Genomic DNA, 20197 nt, shown 5'->3' on the forward strand with positions numbered 1-20197 from the left:
GTCAACATCCATACACATACTGAGTCAGTTTTTTAATCCCATTATGTTTTTGGCCTTGCTGTCTTCCTGTGGCACTGAGTTCCACAGTTCAATTACAGACTGTGTTAAAATTTATTTCCTCATACTGGTTTTGAGCTTGGCATCACTTAACTTTCAGCTGACATCCTTTCCTCGTTGTTCAGAGTTGGAGTTCTGGATCTACCCTTTCTAGAGTCTCTATTTCAGATTTCTGATACAGCTTCTCTTACGTGGTCCTTTCTGATGTCATCCATCCCCAAACTGTGCCAGTCACACCGTATGGCAGGGTACCTGTGCTGGTTCTTCAGGTCTGTTCTGCCATTTCTTTTGACACTGGCTGTCTAGCTTGCCCTGCTCTTGCTAAAGCTGCAGTATTGTTTAGCTTCCCAGTCATCAAACTGAGCATAGCCACATTTGGTGGCAGTGGCTGAAGCTGCACTTTGTGAGGGGTTTGCTTCTGATTGCAGGTAAGTGTGCAGATGAGGACAGCACTCAGTATCGTGACAAACCCTCTTCTCTGTGTCTGCAAGTTGGCAGGATTCTTCAGGCCAAATTCTGATACATGAGAGAAGGAGCTTAAGAAGTGGGGGAGGGAATGGGGAAAAGGCATTTCAGACAGATGAGTGGGAGCCTGCTTGTTTATCTGCAGATCCTTTCAGCAGTAATTGATTTTGCCTGCTATGGTTACCATATAGTATCTATGATGAAACATTGATTCTTTCTATCCTCCGCTGCCCTGAGGCTGGTAACAGAAAATGGTGTGTTTAAATCAGTTTACTGTCAGTTAAGCAGATACAAATACATGAAGGCCTTAATGAAACTGAAATTAGTGCTCATGCAGTAGTCACAGGACCTGCTACCGTCCTGGCTGAAAGGGAGCATCCTCATCCTGAGCTCCTTGGGAGAGCTTTTGGGCTTCATGCTCCTTTTCATAGAGCTTGCCCTGCTGTATTTCTCAGTTCCTGTCTAGCTTGATTTAATTTTTCCAAGGTTAAAGATGGCTTATCCTGAAAATTTGCAGTTCATGTCTAATGGTAAGAGGCTTGATTGCTCAACAGATACTGTGAATCAATATCACTTCTCTCATTTCTGTTTTGCAGTTTGATCTGAGGTTAATACTTGTCGTCATATTTGCCGGTAGGATGAAGTACTCAGTAATTAGTTAATGTGCTGTGCTAAATCTTCTGCTGCTTGTCTGTGGTTTTGTACCCCTGGAAGATTCTTTCTTTGCTACCTTTCCTAATATCCACGTGCTTTTTTGTTCCGAGGAAAGAATTTGTGCCTTCATGGGAGCTTTTGTTTTTTAATGAACTTATAGTTTAGTGAATTATGGAAATAAGTCCTCAGTAAAAATACTGCCTGTGGCTTCCTGCTGCTGGAGCTGGGGAAACTGGGAAGGAGTTACCCTCAGTTATTGTCTACGTTCTCTGGCTAAGTCCCAGAGCTGGCAGAAGTGGCCTTTTGCAGAGCATCACTGGGAAGAAAAGGATCCTGCTTTCAGTCAGAAGTGATCCCTGCTATAAATAACAACAGCTTCACTTTGTGTAGGAATAACAGCCTTTTGCAGCAGAGTGCTGTAACAGATCTCTTTCCAGCAGTAAAACTGGCATCAGGGGATTGAAACTGCAGTCTGCCTTAAAGGGCAGGGTTTAGTGGTTTGTCTCAATAGATTCATCTTCTGCTGGTTACGTTGTTATATCGTTGCTCACATCCTTTCTTTCTCAAACCCTTCTGCATTCCTTGCCTCTTGAGAAATGCCTCCAACGGTTTCTTTCTGAGATGAAGTCCTAATTTCCAGTCAATATATTTTGTATTGGCAGTGCATCCTGGCAATGAGTGCTGCTTGAAACCACCTATTCTGAGGGGAAGGTGGGAAGCAGAATTTAGAGGTTCACTAGGAGTGTGTTGGAAATACCCAAGTGGATCCAGAGGAGGTTCGTCTTGCAGCTTGGTGGTGTTTCTAAACCATGGATGTCATGCAGGCCTCCTCTTAGCACCCCAGGAAGCAGTGTACCTCACTGCTGGGATGTGCGAATGGTGATGGCATCTTACTGAGCTTTTTGTCTCTCCGTGTCTCTTACATTCACATACTGTGCAGACAGTGTTCTTTGCTTGATCCAGGGCTACATGTATCTTGGTTTGCAGGCTTCTTGGAACAGCGTTTTTCTGATTCTTTCTATGAACCTTGCCTTGGAAACTTGGAAATTAGTCAGATGCTGAAGCAGAAGAATAACCGCCTTTTATAATGGAAGTGGGTGTTCCTGGCACTCTTGTATTCTGACTTTAAGCAAGCTGAACAGGCAGAGGACTGTATGTGGCAGGAGGGTTGTAATCTGGTTGTATGTGCTGCTGAAGAGTGTTGGTGGCCAAGCAGGCCGTGCTTTCATGTCACCGAGGCCCTGTCACCAGTGTCAAAGGTAATTGATTGCTTGATTCCATCTTTTATTCCAACCGAAGTTCCCAAAGTGATAAATTGAAAACCATCACGGCAAGGATCGTGTACCTGTCTGCCTTATAGAAAATGCATGCAGTAGACGGTGAAATTGAATCGCTGTCACGTGTGACTAAAGAAAAGCGCTTTTTGTTTCTGTCACGATTTATTTTTCAGCAAGTGTTGCAGTTTGTTTTTATAAGCTGATTATGTAGTTATTGCACTTCCTCGAGAAGCTGAGTTCTGCTAACTGTGTGAATTCATGGAGCCTTTTGTTCTTGAGCAGGCAAGGTAAGCTCCTCCGAGTTTACGATCAACTCCCAAGCTTATTTATCTATTCCACTCCTATTTTTCTGTCTCAGAACAACCCTTTACAACATTTATAGCACCAGATCTTTGGCCTTGCTGTGAAGTATTGAATAGTTAAACTTAGTTTACAGCTTCTACAGCAGTCAGATGGCACCATATCAGCATCAGTAGTGGCAGCCTCTTCTGCTGAGACCTCCATGTGGTCACACAGTAATGTGGCTTCATGCAAGGCTGGTGGCACTACAAGCTTACTTGTGGAAGTAGCACTGATCTAAGTAATAAATACAATGATAATAATACTGAGTACTGATTGATTTAGCTTTTGTCAACAGGGATGGCTTCACAGTCTAAATTTTGCTTACTCAAACTGACAGTTTTGCAGCCAATTGCTTTGGGCTACTATTCTTGTTTTCTAGGTATGTTGTCAGTAAAAATAATTGAAATGCAGCACTGTTCTTCAAAACATCTGCACGAAAGCAGTGCTTTTTGATATACATCTGGTTTGGAGCACAACTGTATTGGCAGGCCCAGGATATAGATGCTCAAAGAAATGAAGGTTGAAATAGGAGTGGATTCTGTACGTTGGCATTGAATGTACCTTTGAGAGGTACAGGATTGAAATATCCAGCAGAGCTGCAGTTTGGTGGGTTGAATTGCAGCAGTGGACAGGCAGGGCATTAACTACACACGTCTGCATGGCTTCTACCTCCATTTACAGCATCTCTTATTGAATGTTATATTTGGAAAGCAGGGCGGTGGGCAGGGAAGCACACATTGTGACTATTTAAAGAAAAAATGTTGCCTTGAAATCTCAAACCGTAACTTATATTAATGGCTGTCCCTGTTTTTTCTATATCAAGCTGGAGTAATTAAGAGATTCTATTGCATGTGGAAAATCAAAACTCTTTTGTCGTAATGCTTTGACTTCTTTATTTGTATTCAGATCTAAGCAACTGCTGTGCTCTCCATACTTTGGAATCATCTAATGACAAAAGGGTAGTGTACGTTGTTTTATAGTAGACATTAATTAGAGCCCAAATGTTTAACTTCTGAAGCCGGAGGTTCTAAAATAGCTATAAAAATGAAGAGTGATCTGGAGGTACATTTTTGTTTGGGGAATTTAGAACAAGGCTGTCATGAGGAGCCAAGGATGTAGGTTTTCAGCACTTCAGACTTATCCATTTACGCTTTGAAAGCAGCACAACAAACACAAACTGCTGTCAGATGTGCTCTGGACAAGCAGGAAATGGGGGAAGCTCTTTGGTTTGTTTGCAGACATTCCTCAGGACAGAAAAACGAAGGGAATAAGAGTTACCAACTTTGAAAGCAAGAAATACGTTCCAAGAGTATTTTGGAGCAGGAAAGTCATTTTAAAAATCTGTGGTGTCTTATTGCACTGATTCAAATAATGACCCTTGAATTTCTGGATTCCTGTCTGATTGGCACCCCTCAGCAGGTATATTTACTTAAAACAGCCTTCTGCAGCAGCTGTTTTAGCATGGGGACTCAGGAAAGCTAGATCTACTTCTTTTGTTGTTGCTAATTTCATGCTTGACATTGAGTTTAAAAAATGCTTTCCTATGCATCAGTTTCCCCACCTGGGAAGTAAAGAGTCTGCATTTGCCGTTGGCTCTCACAAGGTTGGCGGAGTCTGTAACAAAAACTTGCATGGATGTTTTCCTTTCTACTGTTTCCTCAGACCTCTGTCCTGGCTGTGCTCCTGCTCACTACTGAGCAGCATTTAACTGGATGCTGCCTTCCCTCTGATGCCAGACCATGGGAAGGGTGAGGGTATTCAGCAGCAGTTCTCTGGCTCAGCGCTGCTTAAGAAGCAGAGCCCTTGGTGCTCCTGTGCTCCAGTGACTGCCAGCAGAGCTCCTTTCCCCACCTGATGCAGGGAATTGAAGCCGTGCTACAGCAGCCATGCTGAACCCCCTTCTTTTATTTCAGCAACATTTGCAGGGGCTGTCTCCAGTCTGAGCTGGACATCTCCTGCTTCTCCAAGCTGAAATTGTGCTAAGGCTGCCATTCGTTCTCTGAGCTGAAACTGTGGCCGTGCAAAACCCTTCAATTAAACTGGCAGTTGATGAGAGTCATAGACTGGGACACTGGAGTCAATACAGCCATTGCCTGATACCCAATAACAATCACTTTATGCAGCAGTATTTTATAGAATCCTCTCACTTGAGATGGGTGATTTAGGTTGCACGTGTTCACAGGGTGCATGAGATGGAGCAGCAAAACCTGATGCTGAGCTGGGATCACACACTCTTGGGCCCCTCTGTGTGTCCCTGGTCTTTGGCTGGGCTGGCTGCACTGGCTCCTTGTGCTGAGCTTAACCTCAAGGTGCAGAGCATAACCTCCAGGTGCAGGCTTCCAAGCATCAGCAAAACGTCTTTCTTGATCCGCAGCCTTGCTTTCTTGTTTCTGGTAGGAACCCCAGGGACACAAGATAGTTTGAGCAAATAGATGTAGAGTATCTGTGGGAGGATTTCTGAAACAATCACTCTCTGTTTCCCTCTGTGTTTGCAGGCTCTGGGAAGAAAATGGAGAATTCAGCTGCCTTGTTTACCTAAGCTATTATGCTGGCTTAGCCATTCCACGATGAAGTTCCACTTCAGTACTGAGCTCGCTAGGCTGTGGAAATGAAAATAATCAATTTAATTTTTGTCCTCCTGTTTTCATGGATTTCACAGTGGAGGATCAATGGCTGCTACCGTTCCTCCCTGAGAAACACTCACCCCAAACCTTTCTTTGGGTGTAGGCAGCTCCCCAGAAACCAATGTTCTTTCTGCAGTTCAGAAATAGAGCAGTGGTTCAGCATTACGACCATGGCTCAGAGTAGGAAGCCAGAGCTAACTCAATTTAGAGCGTTTGTTCCATTGCAGAGCAATTCTGCCTGATGCTCAGTGCTTTCCAGAGGGTGTTCAAATCTTGTACTCTGCAGAGCTTGCCTTTGGCTTCATATGATCAAGCTGATAAAATATGTTGAGGGAGGACATACAGGACTGATGCTGCGCAGGCAATTAAAATCTATGAATTGGATTAAGCCCCAAATGTTAGTATGCTTTGATGCAATTCTTTGTTTTGTTTTGATTTAGATGCTTTTTGGAGATAAAGTTGGAAGCAGTTGCTTGGGGCGTAGCTGTTTGAGGTTGCTTTATTTTGCTGCTCATACCTATTGATTTCTTGATTAACTTTGTTTCTGGAATTCTGTACTTCTTATTCCTGACTTTTTTTTTACCCTCTTGAGTAAATAAACGAAAAAAATTCTGTACAATCCACAGGATCAATTAGGTCTGGACTTAAATATTATATAATATTATATAATATTTATATAATATAATATAATATATATATATATATATATATATATATATATATATAAATAATATATATATAATAGTATATAATATTATATAATAAATAGAAAAATATTTGGTAGTGGTGAAAAGTGTGCTTTATTTCTTCTTCAGGAGTCCTTATTTTTTTTATTTGGAGCTCAGCTTGACAAAGAAGGATGAGGCCAGAAGCAGTTACAAAGAGTGCATTGTATTTTTACTGTAATTCTGGCATATTGATTGTTGACTTATTGGTGGGCTTAATGCACAACCATTTCCTTAGTTAGTGTTTGAACATCCATTAAAATGTTGACTTGGTGCCAGAATGTTGAAATCCTGCATTTTATAATATAATTTGGCTATCCGAAAGTACTAATGTGGTTTGGATTTAAAAAAAAAAAAAAATGTAAAGGCAAGTCTTGAGTTTCCTTGTTTGTTTCTGTACTTGTTAACCTTTACACACTACAATGAATCTCAGAAGATGGAGGCACTGAGAAGACAGGGATGGAGGCAGGAGTCCTGATGTTTCGAAGGCACAAACCTCAAAACTTCTCAACTTTTCTTTTTGAAGATGCCCGGTGTTGCTGAGCTGTTGACAGAGGTTTGGAGATGCGGAGCATTCTCATCGATTTGTTAATCGTAGCATGGCTTGCGCTGGAAGGGTCCTCTATGATCACCAGGTTCCAACCCCACTCCAGCAGGCAGGGTTGCCAACTGCTAGATCAGGTACCAGCCCAGGCTGCCCCGGGGCCCATCCAACCTGGCCTTGAACACCTCCAGGGATGGACGGGGCATCCACAGCCTCTCTGGGCCGCTGTTCCAGCACCTCACCACCCTCTCAGTGAAAAATTTCCCTCGACATCTAATCTAAATCTCCCTTTCTTGTAGTTTAAAACCGTTCCCCCTTGTCCTCTGTTGCTGTCTACCCAGGTGATTTCCATCAGGTTTGTAAACTCCCATGAAATATTGGAAGGCTGTAATGAGGTCTCCCTGCAGCTTTCTCTTTTCCAGGCTGAGCAAGCCCAGCTTCTTCAGCCCGTCGTTGTAGGAGAGGTGCCTCAGTCCTGGGATCATCTTAATTTATTGGTTTAAAATTAGCCATTGTTTTTTTTCTTTTTCTAGAGGAAAGCCTTCTGTTACAGGTTAGCATTGCCCACAAGAACATCACTGTTATCTTGTGGTTCTTCTCAGATGTGGGATGTGGCTCTGTATCCCCTGCAGCACTGTGGATGGTCTGTGCTCACCCATACTGATTGCTGGGATGTGTTCCATCCACTTGGTCCCTTTGGCTTGTCTCAGGGCTGTACTACTGATGGGGCAGTTCTCTAGCTTGCAGGAAGGGCTGCAGTGATTAGGACTGTAGGTATGGAAGGCCTGTTGCTGTTGTACAGGAGCAGACTTTGTGCAAAGCAGCTTTGTGGATTGCAGTGACTTTTTTTGATATGATAGGTAGAAATGGGAAAACAACTAATTGTTAATGAATTTCCATTGCAATCAGCCAGCAGTTACCCCCCACGCCCTTCTTTTCTAATTGCTCTCTGAACAAGTATTCCTTCAGGTGACATCTCAAGCCGCTCTGCTTTCTCAGTCTCCCTTTTACAGAAGCACAAACTCCTGTAGAACAGGCTTAAGCTCACTTTGCTCGCTGCATGTCTCTGGCTGTGGGTGGTGAGGACATGCTTTTGGGAAACACCATTGCTCTGGTTCTGTAAGGCGGTCTTGCTGTCTGTACCAACCTATATGATCAGCAGTAGTTAAACCAGGCTAGAAATATGCTCTGGAAATTAAGGGAGGCTGACAGCTTTCTGCTCAACCAAATGTGCAGGGTATGCTTCCCAAGGGGTGAGGAGCCAAGAGTTTGCACCCTGGCTACTGGCCTGAGTGTTATTTAATCTTTCTTGCTCAGACTTGTAGCCAAGACTCACTGCAGTCCCCTTCCTGTCACTTCAGCTTTCCATTAAATAACAAGCTCCTCTGAATCAGGGTTATTGCTTTGAAAAGGTAGAATCTAACAAGTAAATGAGTATGATATGGGCAAACGAGTAGCTCCTTCTGGGAGCTGGTAGAGTTGCTCCATCCGACACGTGTTCCAGTGTGAGTGGTGCTGTTACCCAGGTGAAACTTAGGCTGGTACCTGTGTTAAACTAGTCTTTCTGCCATGGAAGATTTCGGATTCTGTTTCTTCCCCGTTTTCCTCTTTCTGCTAAATGTGGCAGTGCTGTGCAGGGCAGCACCCTACTGCTCAGCCGGCTTTATGCAAGCCACGCAGATGCTGGAAAAATGACTTCAGTATTTTCTTTTCCTGTGTGTTTCTCACCCATTACTGTGGCTCTTCAATAAGCTGTGTTTGGAGACAAGCTGAGTACTATGGAAGCAAGTCTCATTACTGTTTTTCCTACTGAATGTGAAGGAGAGAATGTGATAAACTACTCTGGATTCGCAGCTTGACTTTGTGTGACATACAACCCAATTCCAAAGCACTTGTGTTCCCTTCCCATTGACTCGCATGGCATGGTCCCTGCTTACCTGATTTAATCAGTATTTAGTATTAAAAGGTAGAAAAGAGAGGACGTCAGTATATAGCGATTTAATTCACACTGTGGCAGTGACTATTTATAGACTTTTAATAATTGCAATGCCAATTTAAATTGCCCTGTTCCACTTTTTTAGGTACTGGCAATTGCAGGAGATGATGAACTCTCTCTTCAGGAGTGTGAATTAATAGGTGTCCCTGTAGGCCTGCAAGAGGCAGGGTTGGATGGCATTCCTCGAATGCTTAACACCTAAGGAGCTCAAATTGGATAGCTGAGAGAAACTGTAGAAAGAACGTGGGCACAGAAGAAAGGCCCTTGCTGCTAATGGAAGACCCCAGGGAACTGGTGTTTTGGGTAGCATTGAGCTTGAGCAGCTGGAAGATCTTGTTTGGAGCAAATATTAGTAAATGTTCCTTTAGAAATGAAATCAAGTATTCTTTTCTCTGCCTCCTAGTGTGCCCTTCTTGCAGCTCTCCTCCTGAGGGGCAGTGCTGAGCTCAGCCTTCTGGGGACAGCAATGGGGCCTGAGGGAATGGCACCAGAGATGGGTCAGGGGAGGTCAAGTGGGGGTAGGGAAAGGCTGTGCCCAGATGGGATGGGCACAACTCCAAGCTGCCGGAGCTCAGGGAGCGCTGGGACACCAATCTCAGACTTCTTGGGTTTGGGGTGGTCCTGTTTGCAGCGTGGTCCGGTGATGGACTTACCATTCCCTTTGAAGGTGGGTGGGAAATGCTCAAGGTGTGCTTGATGACCAGAGTTAAAGCTGCTACACTGCTGGGTGTAGCTCCTGCTTGCTGAATGCCTTGCATTTCCTGCTTTGCATTAGTGGGTTTTGTCCTGGGACCTTGTCTGTCTTCTTTGAGCTTTTTCTGCAAAGTCCTTTTGCAGTAAGGGTTCTCATAAGGCACGCCTTGGAACCCATGGTGTGGCAAGACCTTTAGTGATGGTCAGAGCCTTTTCTGAGCTGTTGGAGGAAAGGATACATGATATTTAGTGGGTCTGTTTTTCATGAGTAAGTTATGTGAAGTTTTACATGAAAATGCATTAACGAACTAATCCACTTGAAACCTGCAGTGTGATCTTTATGCTTGTTTATAGATACCAGGTGGATATCCAGGTTTGACTGTGTGCTCAGCAGCAAATCAATGAGCACACTAAGGTAGCAAGTCTCAACTGAAAGAAATAATTTGTCCATTATCAGCAGATGGGGCAATGCAGTTCTCAGGCTTCTGCTCCTGCAGTGAGTAGCACTTTGCTCTCTGGACACACGTTGAAGCTCTGGCTGTTCATGGGGAGCTCGTACAGAAGAGAAGCTCTGTGCTCCTTTCTGCTATACAGGAGCTGGGGGAAGCTTAACAAGGCTTTTGCATAAACCAGTTGTCAGTTTTTAAATGCTTTCCTTGCGGCTATGCTGACCTAGTTCACCTTTGATCCAGTGACCTCCATCTGAAAGTCACTTTGTCCTTCTAATGGTTTTCTGCGTCAGCGTCTGTCCTTCCTGAGAGCCTCCTGATCTGTACTCTTAAAAACCTTGTTCCTTTTTTTTGTGAAAGACTAATCCCTGTTTGTATGGCCGCGCACATTGTGCTGAATGAAAGCAGTATGTATTCCCCTCGTTCATCCTGAGTCCTTGCCTTCTCTTCCAGAGAGTTTGTAACTCAGTTTTCAGTGGATTTTTATTACCTTCAGTTTTGTAGGGTTTGGGTGGACATATGGAGAGGAAGTGATGGTAGAGGTATAACAGGGAGTGACTTTTTTCCTGCTGTTGCCTATTTCTAACATGAAAAAGGAAGAGATGTACAAATGGAGGATGGTGGGGCAAGGTAAGTGCAGAAGGAATATTATCAGTAGCTGCTGTCTCCTAGTTGTAAAATTCCAGATTGAACCTCCTTAGCTGTAAGATGTGTGGCATGTTTTGGAGGAGTTGTAACAGCAAGTTAAGCTGTTCATCCCTTCATCTTCCACTTCTGTTAAACTGTAGAGATGGACCCTTAGTTCTTCTGCAGGAAGATGTATCCTCAGTGTTCTGTATGCTGAGCTGATAAGACAAGGACTGGGCGAAGGAATGAATGTGTCCTGCAAGTGATAAACCTTCCAGACTGCTTGATTTGCAGTGCCAAGGCCAGGTTTTCAGTTGTTTTTCAATTCTGTCAATCGTGCATAGAAATGTTACATAGGAGAAGAGCTGGTGCTAAGCTACCTCTTAACGTGTACAGCTTAATCATTATGGTAATGATGATAATCTTGAAACGTGAACCAAGCGGGCCTGGCCAGCACGTGCTCGTTATGGGGGGGCTGAGCCAGGGCTGGGGATCTCCTTTCCCAGGTGTTAGCTGTTCCATCACCCCTGTGAATGCCATTTCTACTCCCCCAGGAAAGAGAGAACAAACAACATGTGACAGACGTTAGTCATGTCGTGTACTGCAGGACTGGAAGGCACTTGGATATTAATGCAATGAGTGCTGCAGAAAGGCCTGAATAGAATCGTCCTGACTTCTAATTAAGCCCACTGAGATGCCAGTACTGATAGCAGTTGTGCTTGTGCTATGAGAAAAGCACAGCTAGTGAGACAAAGCAGGCGTGTGCTGCTCTGGTTGGTTTCAGCCTTGTGCACGTGGCTGTTTCACTGCCCTTGCAGGGCAGTAGTTCCAGTGCTGCTGTCTTCAGAGCTGGCAGCTGTGATTAAAGGAGTACAAATTTAGCTCCCTTGCTACTGAAAACCTCAAATGCTGTCTTCTCCCTGCTTCTGTGCTATGTGTGAACTGCGTGGCATCCCATCCGAAGCAAACATCCACGCACACCCTGTGTGTTAGACCACCTGCTAAACCCTCTGTGCTATCTTTTCCCTCCTGGCACCTTTTGCTGTGATACTGGAACGTATAATTGCTACAGCACAGGGAGAGACAGAGCTCTCTTAGGCCATTCACAATTGATAACATAGCTCTGAAGAAACAAATGTAAAGCACAGAATTGTTTCTGTTCCCATGTATGAGCGTGGATGTGTGCGTGGTGCCTTCCAGGCTTTGTGTGAGGGAGATTTCAGAGGCATTCTGTGAGGAGCAGAGCACTGATAATTGTGTTCTGGTTTCATCATGGGAGAAGGCTCGTGATTGCTCTGCAGCTTTATTAACTGAGTTAATAATTCATTGCTGGGCTGTGTCAAAGGGTGCTCTTAAATCAGCTCTCCCTGTGGGTTACGGGCATCGCGGAGGCATCGGTCGGAGGAGGTGAAAGATGGGCTCTGTGATTCCATGGACTTGGTGTTTGACAGCTGTTCGTATGGGTTGGGCCTCTGGCCAGTGTTAGGTTAACTCATCCCTGTGGGAGGGTGCAAGAATGTGGGAATTCAGCTTCGGAAGGAAAGGCTGTAAGAAATGCAGTAGCTGGAAAGATGAGCATAGAAATGAAAGTGTGAGTATCGGTGACCGTGTGGCTGAGTAGGCCGTGGGGATGCAAGTTTTCCCTGCTGTGATGCTAAGGTAGTGGCTTGCAGTCATCTATGGGAAGGCACTGACATTCAGGGCTTGCACAGGAAAAAGAAGTTAACATCCTGAATCAAAAGTGACCACATTCCCTGTGTAATTACAGACTTGCAGCCTGCACTAATGCTGTGTGAGACACTTTCCAGGCAGAGCTCCCTGCTCCAGAAGCTGGAGCCATCTCTCCTTTCCCTTGTACATTAGCACTGACATGTTGAAAACATTCCTCCAATTCTACTGCAAAATAGCTGTTTGGCTTCCAGTTGTTGTTGTTTTTTTTTTTTTTAAGGTGATTATTCTTTTTAATGCTGAAGAAGGAAAACGGTTTGAATATTCATGGCACATTATAACTTTGGGAATAATCTCCAAGTAGATATTTAACAATAGCTGTGGGTAAATGGACACTTGTTGTGCTTTGTTTAAATGCTTCCATCTCAATTAGCACTTGATGGAGAGCGTGGGTAATACCCTCAGTTCTTTGTTAAAAAGGCTCTAATTAAAGCTGGTTCCTGCTCTGCCTCTCGGATAAATGTGGCCGTAAGGTGGCTCGGTGATGGTCAGACTGCTGAATGGAGAGCAGGTCCTCTATTCCTTGTGATAACTGACTGCTCTCTGGGACGTGCGGTGTGGATGGCGGAATGGTGCTGCAGGTTATGTGGTAGTCCCCCCCTCTGCTGCCCTTCCCTGTGCCTGGCAACTCTGAATTGCTTTGTTTGGGGTATGTTGAGCCCCAGAAAGCTGTGCTGGAACTTGCATTTCCTTTGGGCTGCGTATAATGATAAGGCTTCTGTGATAAGGCCTTCACTGTGGTCTGGTGGAATCTGGGGACTTTCCCCTGCAGGAGGAAGGCTCTCTCTGAGGGCTCTGGGTATTGCTGGAGGCTGATTGCTTCCCAGTTCTCATTTTGGCCTCGGCTTTGGATAACTTGCACTTCCAGTCCATGCAAGCTGGCCCTTTGCCACAAAGCCCAAACTTCCTACACGAGGGCCAGTATCATTACAGTGTGTTCAGCCCAGCTGACTTGTGCTGTTTGAATGGCAGTACAGCAACGTTGCCATGAAGGGAGGGGTTTGCCTGGGTTTCCTTCACTCCCAACTACCTAAGTTGGACTCCTACGCCTCTGTCTCCTTTCTGCCTCCCTCTGGAGGAGAGGATGAGCGCAGATCCAGCAGCACTGGTGCCTCCTGCCCAGGGACCCTCAGTGCCAGGCAGCCCCAGCAGCCTCCTGCAGAGAGGGAGGGGTGCTGCAAGGCACCCGCTGGCCCTGCTATGACAGTGCACTATTTGCTGCTACTGCAGCATCAGATGAAGCAGCAAATAAAAAGGCTTTTGGGGAGAAGCTGCCTGCTGCTGCTTAACTCGCTGCCAGCAATGCCTCTGTTAGTGTTTGCTGGCTAAGGCTGGTCAGTGGCAGTGGGCGTCACAGCTGCAGGGCTTCAGGAAGGAGATGATGCAAGATCAGCCCAAATAGTGCCTTTGTATTCGTCTTCTCACCCCTGCCTGGGTGAAAAGAAAGAGAAAAGACATTTCAGAGACTGTATGCTGGCTGTTTTAGGATTTGTTTTTGTTTTTGGGTTTTTTTTTTTTTGGCTTTAAGGTAGGAGTGATAGCATGGATTAAACTCTGACCCTTGTGGGTCCCTTCTAACTCAGGGTATTCTGTGATCTTTTGTTCTGCAGTGATGGTGGAGGATTCTCCTTCACCCCAGAGGGGCAGTGGCAGCAAGGAGGGAAGGAGCTGCTTAGCTGGGCACCCAGAGGGGCAGCGCTCTTGGCACAGGGCACCTGCATGCTGGCAGGGACTGAAGGCTCTGCTTGCCCCTTGGGGCACCTCTTGCTTTTGAGTTTGGTTTTGAGAACAACAGAAATTGCTAAATCCAACGTATCTCTTATGGTTGTTCTACTTACGCTGTGAAGTGCTGCTATATAAAACCTCATAGTTAGAGATGTGGGTTGTCCAGGCAATTCTGGTGCAAGCATCACAACTAAAAGCATTAAAGCAATTCACATGGCTGATGTGTGATCCTTGCTTCACCTTTGTCTTTGGGATATTACACTTCCTACTCAGAAGTAAAACCTTTATGGCCTACTAACCCTCAGCAGTAGTTTTCTCTCTTTTCTTCCCAAAGTGATATCTGAGTGCAGATGTGATGGACGTGTGTGCAGGCCGAGCGCTCTGCTGCATTGGTGGCACTGAAACAGGGGCAGTTGCACATCTCAGTGTGCTTACTGCTCCCTATCAGTCATGCTTACTGCTTCCTATCCGTCATGCTAACTGCCATTTGGGTGAATAATTTCTGTTCTTGTTTCTCAAAGCTGTTAATTTAAGAAACAGCCAGGTAAGGGAAAGCAGTGTGTGCTGAGCCACATAGGAAAGCTTTCCCTGCAACACTGAGCTGAAAATGCAAAGTGTAAAACAAAAATGTAAACTGCGCTGATCTGTAATGCGTAGTTCTGCAGCTGGGAGTAGCTCTTGCCGTACATTACATGGCTGGAAAAAAACAGAGAACCTCTTTGTAAAATAGTATCTTTAAAGCAGTTGTTGACAGCTCCAGACCCATAGTGCTTCGGAAAGCCCTGAGCAGGGCTGCAGGCTGTCCTTAGAGCAGGCTGTCTCTCCAGGTAATGCCCTCTACCTGTTTGAAAGTTTGGCTAGAGAGCAAGAGCTCTGTGCATCGACTGTTCTGGTGGCTGTGTGCTGTTGGAGCATTTTGCAGTGGGAGGTATGTGAGTGGCAAGCTGCCCAAAGCTGGAGCGCTGCGTGGGGCAGAAGGGGCAGTGCCAGCGTGGATGCTTGCAGTGCTGGAGGAGTGCCCGACTCAGATGGCTCCTGCACAAATGCCTGTCCTCCCCCAGGATGGATTTCTCTTGCATTCTGGAGCACAGCGGGTAGTAATCAGTGGTTTTCCTTTAAGAACTTTGGTGGGTTTGGACCTGTTTTTTTTGTTTTGTTTTTGTTTTCCATTCTGGAGCCTCCTGGTATGAAGATTCAGGTATTCTATCCAGTGCTTATTGGGTCAAAGTAGGGAGAGCTCACTCCTTGCAGCAGCCCTGGGGGTCAGGTCTGCTGCTTCCAAAGCCCCAACATGCTGTGTTGGCACCACCAGGCACCTTACACAGTGCCTTGGGGTGGGTAAACCTCACTCACAGAGCACCTCCTAAAAGCCTGCTATTGAGAAGTGGAAATGCTCCCAAACCAGAAGGCGCAGTGTGAGTTCAGAGCCTGGCTTTTCTCTGTATGAAATATTCTGCACCATTTTTACTGGTGCTTTGTGTGCATCCTGTACCCCCGTGGTGGTGTTGGAATTAAAACAGAAATGGAAGTAATGGATTGGTTGGGCACAGTGTGTGCAGCAGGGCGCTCACTGTGCTTCACCAGGCACCAACACAGCCATCCCCAGGCAGGACATTGGGGTGTGTGTGTGTGTGTGTGTGTGTGTGTGCTTTCTCAGGGCTGGCACCATGGAGGTAACAGGGGCTGAGCACCCTCAGAGCGTTCTGTGCAACCCTTCCTCATGGCAGTATGTTGTGCGCATTAGCAAATGCATTCCTGATGTCTTTGGTGCTTGTAATTTTTTTCTTTAAGATGGGGGTGGTCCGTTTCTCGATTTTTCTCTGGCTTTCTGCACTGTAATGATGGCACCATCACCTGACTGCTGGAATACACTGGCCTGACTTTAATCATCGGGTGACTGGCTCTTAGCATGGCTTCATCTCTGCTGTTTTACATCCCCGCTTGTAATTGCTCGGTTGCTCGCAGTATTGTTTTTCTATTGGTGACAATGGAAAGCACACGTTAGCATTTTGCATAACCTTATGCTTTTCGTTTGATGCTTAAAGCGCATGGGAAGAAGTGGTGCTTGGCAAAGAAACCCTCTTTATTTTTAAGCAGCGCGTTTTTACTCTTCGCGTGCGATGATCTACCATGAGCGTGCTTTCTATATCATGTTGAAGGAGGTTGCAGTTGGGCTGAGCATGTATCAGTCAGAGGGCAGCGTGGCAATGCCTGAGGTGTGTGCTCGCAATTCGGTGCCATGGGCAAAGCTACCAAAAAGATCAACGTTTAAGGTAAATAGCACCTACAGCTTTTAACCACTGAATAACCGAATGCAGCAGAACAAAGGGAGTCACAGCTCTCTGCAAACAGCACCGGCACCAATTAATATGCAGCAGAATGCTCAGCCTCTACAAGTTGCTCGACTGCTGCAGGTCTAAAATGGCAGAAGCTTTCTTACGCCCTACGAAATCAAACCGCCGTTTATCTCAGCCCCTCACGGTATGTGCAAATTCATGCAGCTCAGCACAGGGAATAGCTTCACACCCGGTGCCACGAGCTGTGGCCGTGCTGCTGCATCACAATGCAGCAAATGCATTCTGCACGTTAACCCAACGTGACAGCCGAGGCGATGATTAACCATGCAATATGTCGGAAGTCATCAAAAATTCACATCAGAGTAATTGCGGTGGCTCGGGGAAAAAAATCGCCTTGTGTCTGCCTCACCCCCTCCCGACTGCTACATGGTACAGCCCGCTAACAATAAAATATCCTTCTGTAACCTATGACTGTTACTCCCAGCAGTTACTGGTTTCAGGCTGGTGCTCCCCAGCGTTTGAATCGAGCACCACTGGAGGAAGCAGAGATGCGCTGCAGCGCTGAGCCGCGGGGAGCAGCCGCGCTCCCATGGCAGTGCAGGACTCCTGGTCTCAGCCCCGACAGGTTTTCTTTTATTTTAAAGATGCGAAAAACTTGAGCATTAATGCAGAGAGACAGCAGTGTGAGCGCGGGCAGCCGGCACTGACAGGTTTGTAGCTGCTGGGCACTGAGATCTGCAGGTAGGAGCGGGTGCGTTTCAAAATGTATACAACAAAGGTGAAAAGCTTGCTTGGGTAGGAGCGAGCCTTTTCCTTCAGGTGTCTTTCATTCTGCTTTTCCTTTGTGCTGCTGCGGGCTGTTTGAGGTGGGAGGTGGGTGATGGAGGAGAACAGGTGGGAGGCTCGGGCAGACCCTGCATTCTGTGGGCTGTGCCGAACCCCTGCGCTGTGAGCGGCTGCTGGGTGGGGCAGCCCGGCACGGGGCTGTGCTGCAGAGACCCTCCGACATCGCTGCTCTTTGGTAAGGACAAATACAGCCCTGCAACTTTCTCAGTGTCCTTATTCCCGTCGTCTCTTCCCTAGGCTGTGGAACGTCCACAGGAGCGTTTTGAACAGAAATAAGGATGCTGCTCTGAGATGCAATTTTCTGGCTCTCATTGTGGCGCAGAGATGTTGGTACGCCGTTGGCTCCTGCAGATGCACTTAGGGCTTATTTAGGAGGCACCCTGAACTTTCTTGAATTTTATTTGGAAGTGAGGATATCAAATGTGGGGTGAAAATGAAAAATAAGAACAGTCTGCTGGAAAATATTTCCACTCATCAAAGCCAACAAAGGTACCAGGGTTTGTGCTTTTTTTTTTTTTCTTCGCTAGTTTCCTGGATGAGACAAAGTGTATTATTTTAAGTGAACTGGAGTCTGCAGCTCACACCCCACTTCTCCTTAAAGTATAGGGTGTGATAGGGAAGGGAAAGCCAGGAGAATCCTGGTGGAGGGAACATCAGGGAGTGAGTGGCTATGGCAGGGTGGGGGTCTGCAGCACACAGTGGGGCTGCCTGCCCTCTGGCTCTGCCTGCTTTGTGGGCTCTGCCTGCCCAGCACTTCCCTGGGGACAGAGCTATGGCATGGGTCGCTTTTTCCTCCCACTGGGGAGCAGCACAGGCCCTGCAGCACAGTGCCGGGATGCCCCTGTGCCACCTATGCTGTCCTATTGTTAGCTGTGCCCGAGCTGTTAGAAATGGAATTGCTGCACAGTGTGCCTGCAAGTTGCCTGCTGGTGCTGTAAGGGTCCTGCCACGGCAGCAGCTCAGCAACGTGTTGGTTCCTTGAGCAAAAGGCTGCAATGTGTGGGGAGCTGAAGGGCTGTCCCTGTGTGGGAGGCAGCTCGGTACGCTGCCGTTGGTGCTGGTGCAAATTATTTTCCTTTGTCTGAAGTGAGTAGGAGATGGAGTTCATCCGAGCTCAGTAAATGAGCACATGGAACATGAGTCCTAGCAATGAGTACCTGGCTGCAGGTCTGTGATAGTGGGATTCCTGCTCTCTGTGGGCAGCACCTGGGGCCAGTGCCTCATTCCCTCTGAGCACCGTGGGTGGGCACGGTGTGGTGGGGGGGACCTTTTGTCTGCGGTGCCCCCTCAGCAGTGGGAAGTTGGAAGTGCAGGTTTGTGGCACAATGGGGAGATGCTGAGAAAAAGAAGGGTTGCTCAGCATCACAGGTCGGGTGGTGCAGCAGAGGGTTGTTGTGAATGCTCTGCTGTCTGAGCACTAGCGTGTCTGAGACATAGAACTGGGCTGGTTGTAACTGGCATATTCCAGATGTAGGTTTTTATATTATTATTTTAATGATGTAAAATCCTTCAGAAGGAAGGGCTGACTTGGGCTTTTTTTTTTTTTAAACTTCAGAAGGCTTTCCTCTCCCACTTGGGTTTTTTCCAGGAGGTCTCAGCCTGCTGCAGGCTCACAGGACAGGCTGGCGTTTCTGCTTAGCTCTGCTTTCCCGCAGCGCTGGGAGGCACTCCCTGTGTCTTCAGAGTTCTGTGCCAGCTAGAGGGTGCTTAACTTCTTTTACGCGTCTGAGATTGTGAAAGAAGAGATGCACAAGTAATAATAATGTACTTTGTTTCTCTCCCCAAAAAGCTTGATGTTGCCCGTTTCTCAGCGCGGCAAGATTACGTCCCCAAATCGGGTGAGCAAAAGGAGAACACACCAACAGGGACAGGGCAGGATGAAGATCTGCACTAAAATCTGGATCAGTGGGCTCAAGGGGGCTGGCTGATAGCAGCAAGCTGCTGTTCCACAGCTTGTCCTTCTTGTCGGTGGTCCCCAAGACGTGCCTCGCTCTGTGTGTCTCCCACAGCCTCCCAGACCATTCCCTTTGCTCCCAGTCAGGGTGCACTGCTGGGTGCTGGGATGTGGGGCTGCACTGGGGGGCACCCAGCTGTCACCACTGCCTGAGAGCACAGAGCGACCACTGTGCTAAAATGGCAGCGAAGGAAATGAGAAAATGGCGTCATCAGTGAAATTAGTTTTGATGGCTTGATGCAAGGCATTGCTCTGCTTGATGCAGAGAGGTTCTCACCGAGGGGTATTGCAGGCTTGGCTGTGACTGTGCAATGGCTGAGATCTGTGCGTTTTCTCAGAGTTCCTTCAGAAGCCTGCTGCTGGAGGGGTAGGTGCAATAATGTGCTCCAGCGGATGGTCAGAAATTCTTTGTTAGCACACTGTAAATATTTTAATGTAAGGTTATATTATGAGTCAGATCCGAGAAGCCAGAGATACATCACTTATTTCAGACAAAGTTCAGAAAATGCGGTCCAAACGAAACGTGACTTTTGTGGTGCTGCTTTGGGGAAGGTGGCAGAAAAGCATCCTGTTAACGCTTTTTAATCAGGATGTATGCTTGTAGGGCAGGGGAAAACTGCAGCTGCTTATGGCAGGCTGAGACCACTGCTCTGCATCCTAGTGCAACTCACCGAGCATTTGGGAACCTGCTGGAGGAGCTCAGCTCCTGTGCTGATGCAGCCTCATGCTCGTAGGCCTGATGGCAAAGCACAGTGCCAGGTGTGCTGCTGGTGGGCCCACAGCTCCCCAGGGCATCGCGGGGAGGCAGGAACGCAGTGCTTGGGGAGGAGAAGGAGGGGGGCACTGGGAAGGCAGTGCGGTTCCTCCCGCTGTTCTTATGCTACATTGGCAATTACTGCCTCAGCTGATCCATGCTATGAAGGATAATAATTGTATGTAGAGTAGAGCCTCACTCTGAACTCCTTTATTCTAAAATTTTACATTAGAAAAAGCGTTACGTGTTTTGCCATTAAAGCATTGGACTTCGGAAGGTCCCTGTTAAAACCAGTTCTGCCAGCATTCCCCTGTGCATCTCAACGTGACACAGCAGAGGCCTCCAGAGCCTGGGAAGGAAAGAGTACTGTGTGCAACAGCAGCAGCATCTGGGTGTGCCGGAGGAATAGACATAATGTGTGGAATAAACATTTCCAAATA

At 46.7% G+C, this 20197-nt stretch overlaps 1 protein-coding gene across 4 annotated transcripts in view; it reads left to right on the forward strand.

Moving 5' to 3' along the window:
* Positions 1-20197, forward strand: part of NUP93 (nucleoporin 93) — a 70175-nt gene that overhangs the window by 17604 nt on the left and 32374 nt on the right. The window contains exon 1 of one of the 4 annotated variants that reach the window (XM_090149710.1): positions 15107-16913. The exons of the other annotated variants lie outside the window; for them this stretch is intronic. The gene's annotated coding sequence lies outside the window, so the exon portion shown is untranslated. Of the gene's footprint in view, positions 1-15106; positions 16914-20197 lie in introns of those variants that run through there. 4 annotated transcript variants of the gene reach the window in all.

This window comes from Phasianus colchicus, chromosome 13 (assembly GCF_987193195.1).
Source record: "Phasianus colchicus chromosome 13, bPhaCol1.hap1.1, whole genome shotgun sequence".
Lineage (NCBI taxonomy): Eukaryota > Metazoa > Chordata > Aves > Galliformes > Phasianidae > Phasianus > Phasianus colchicus.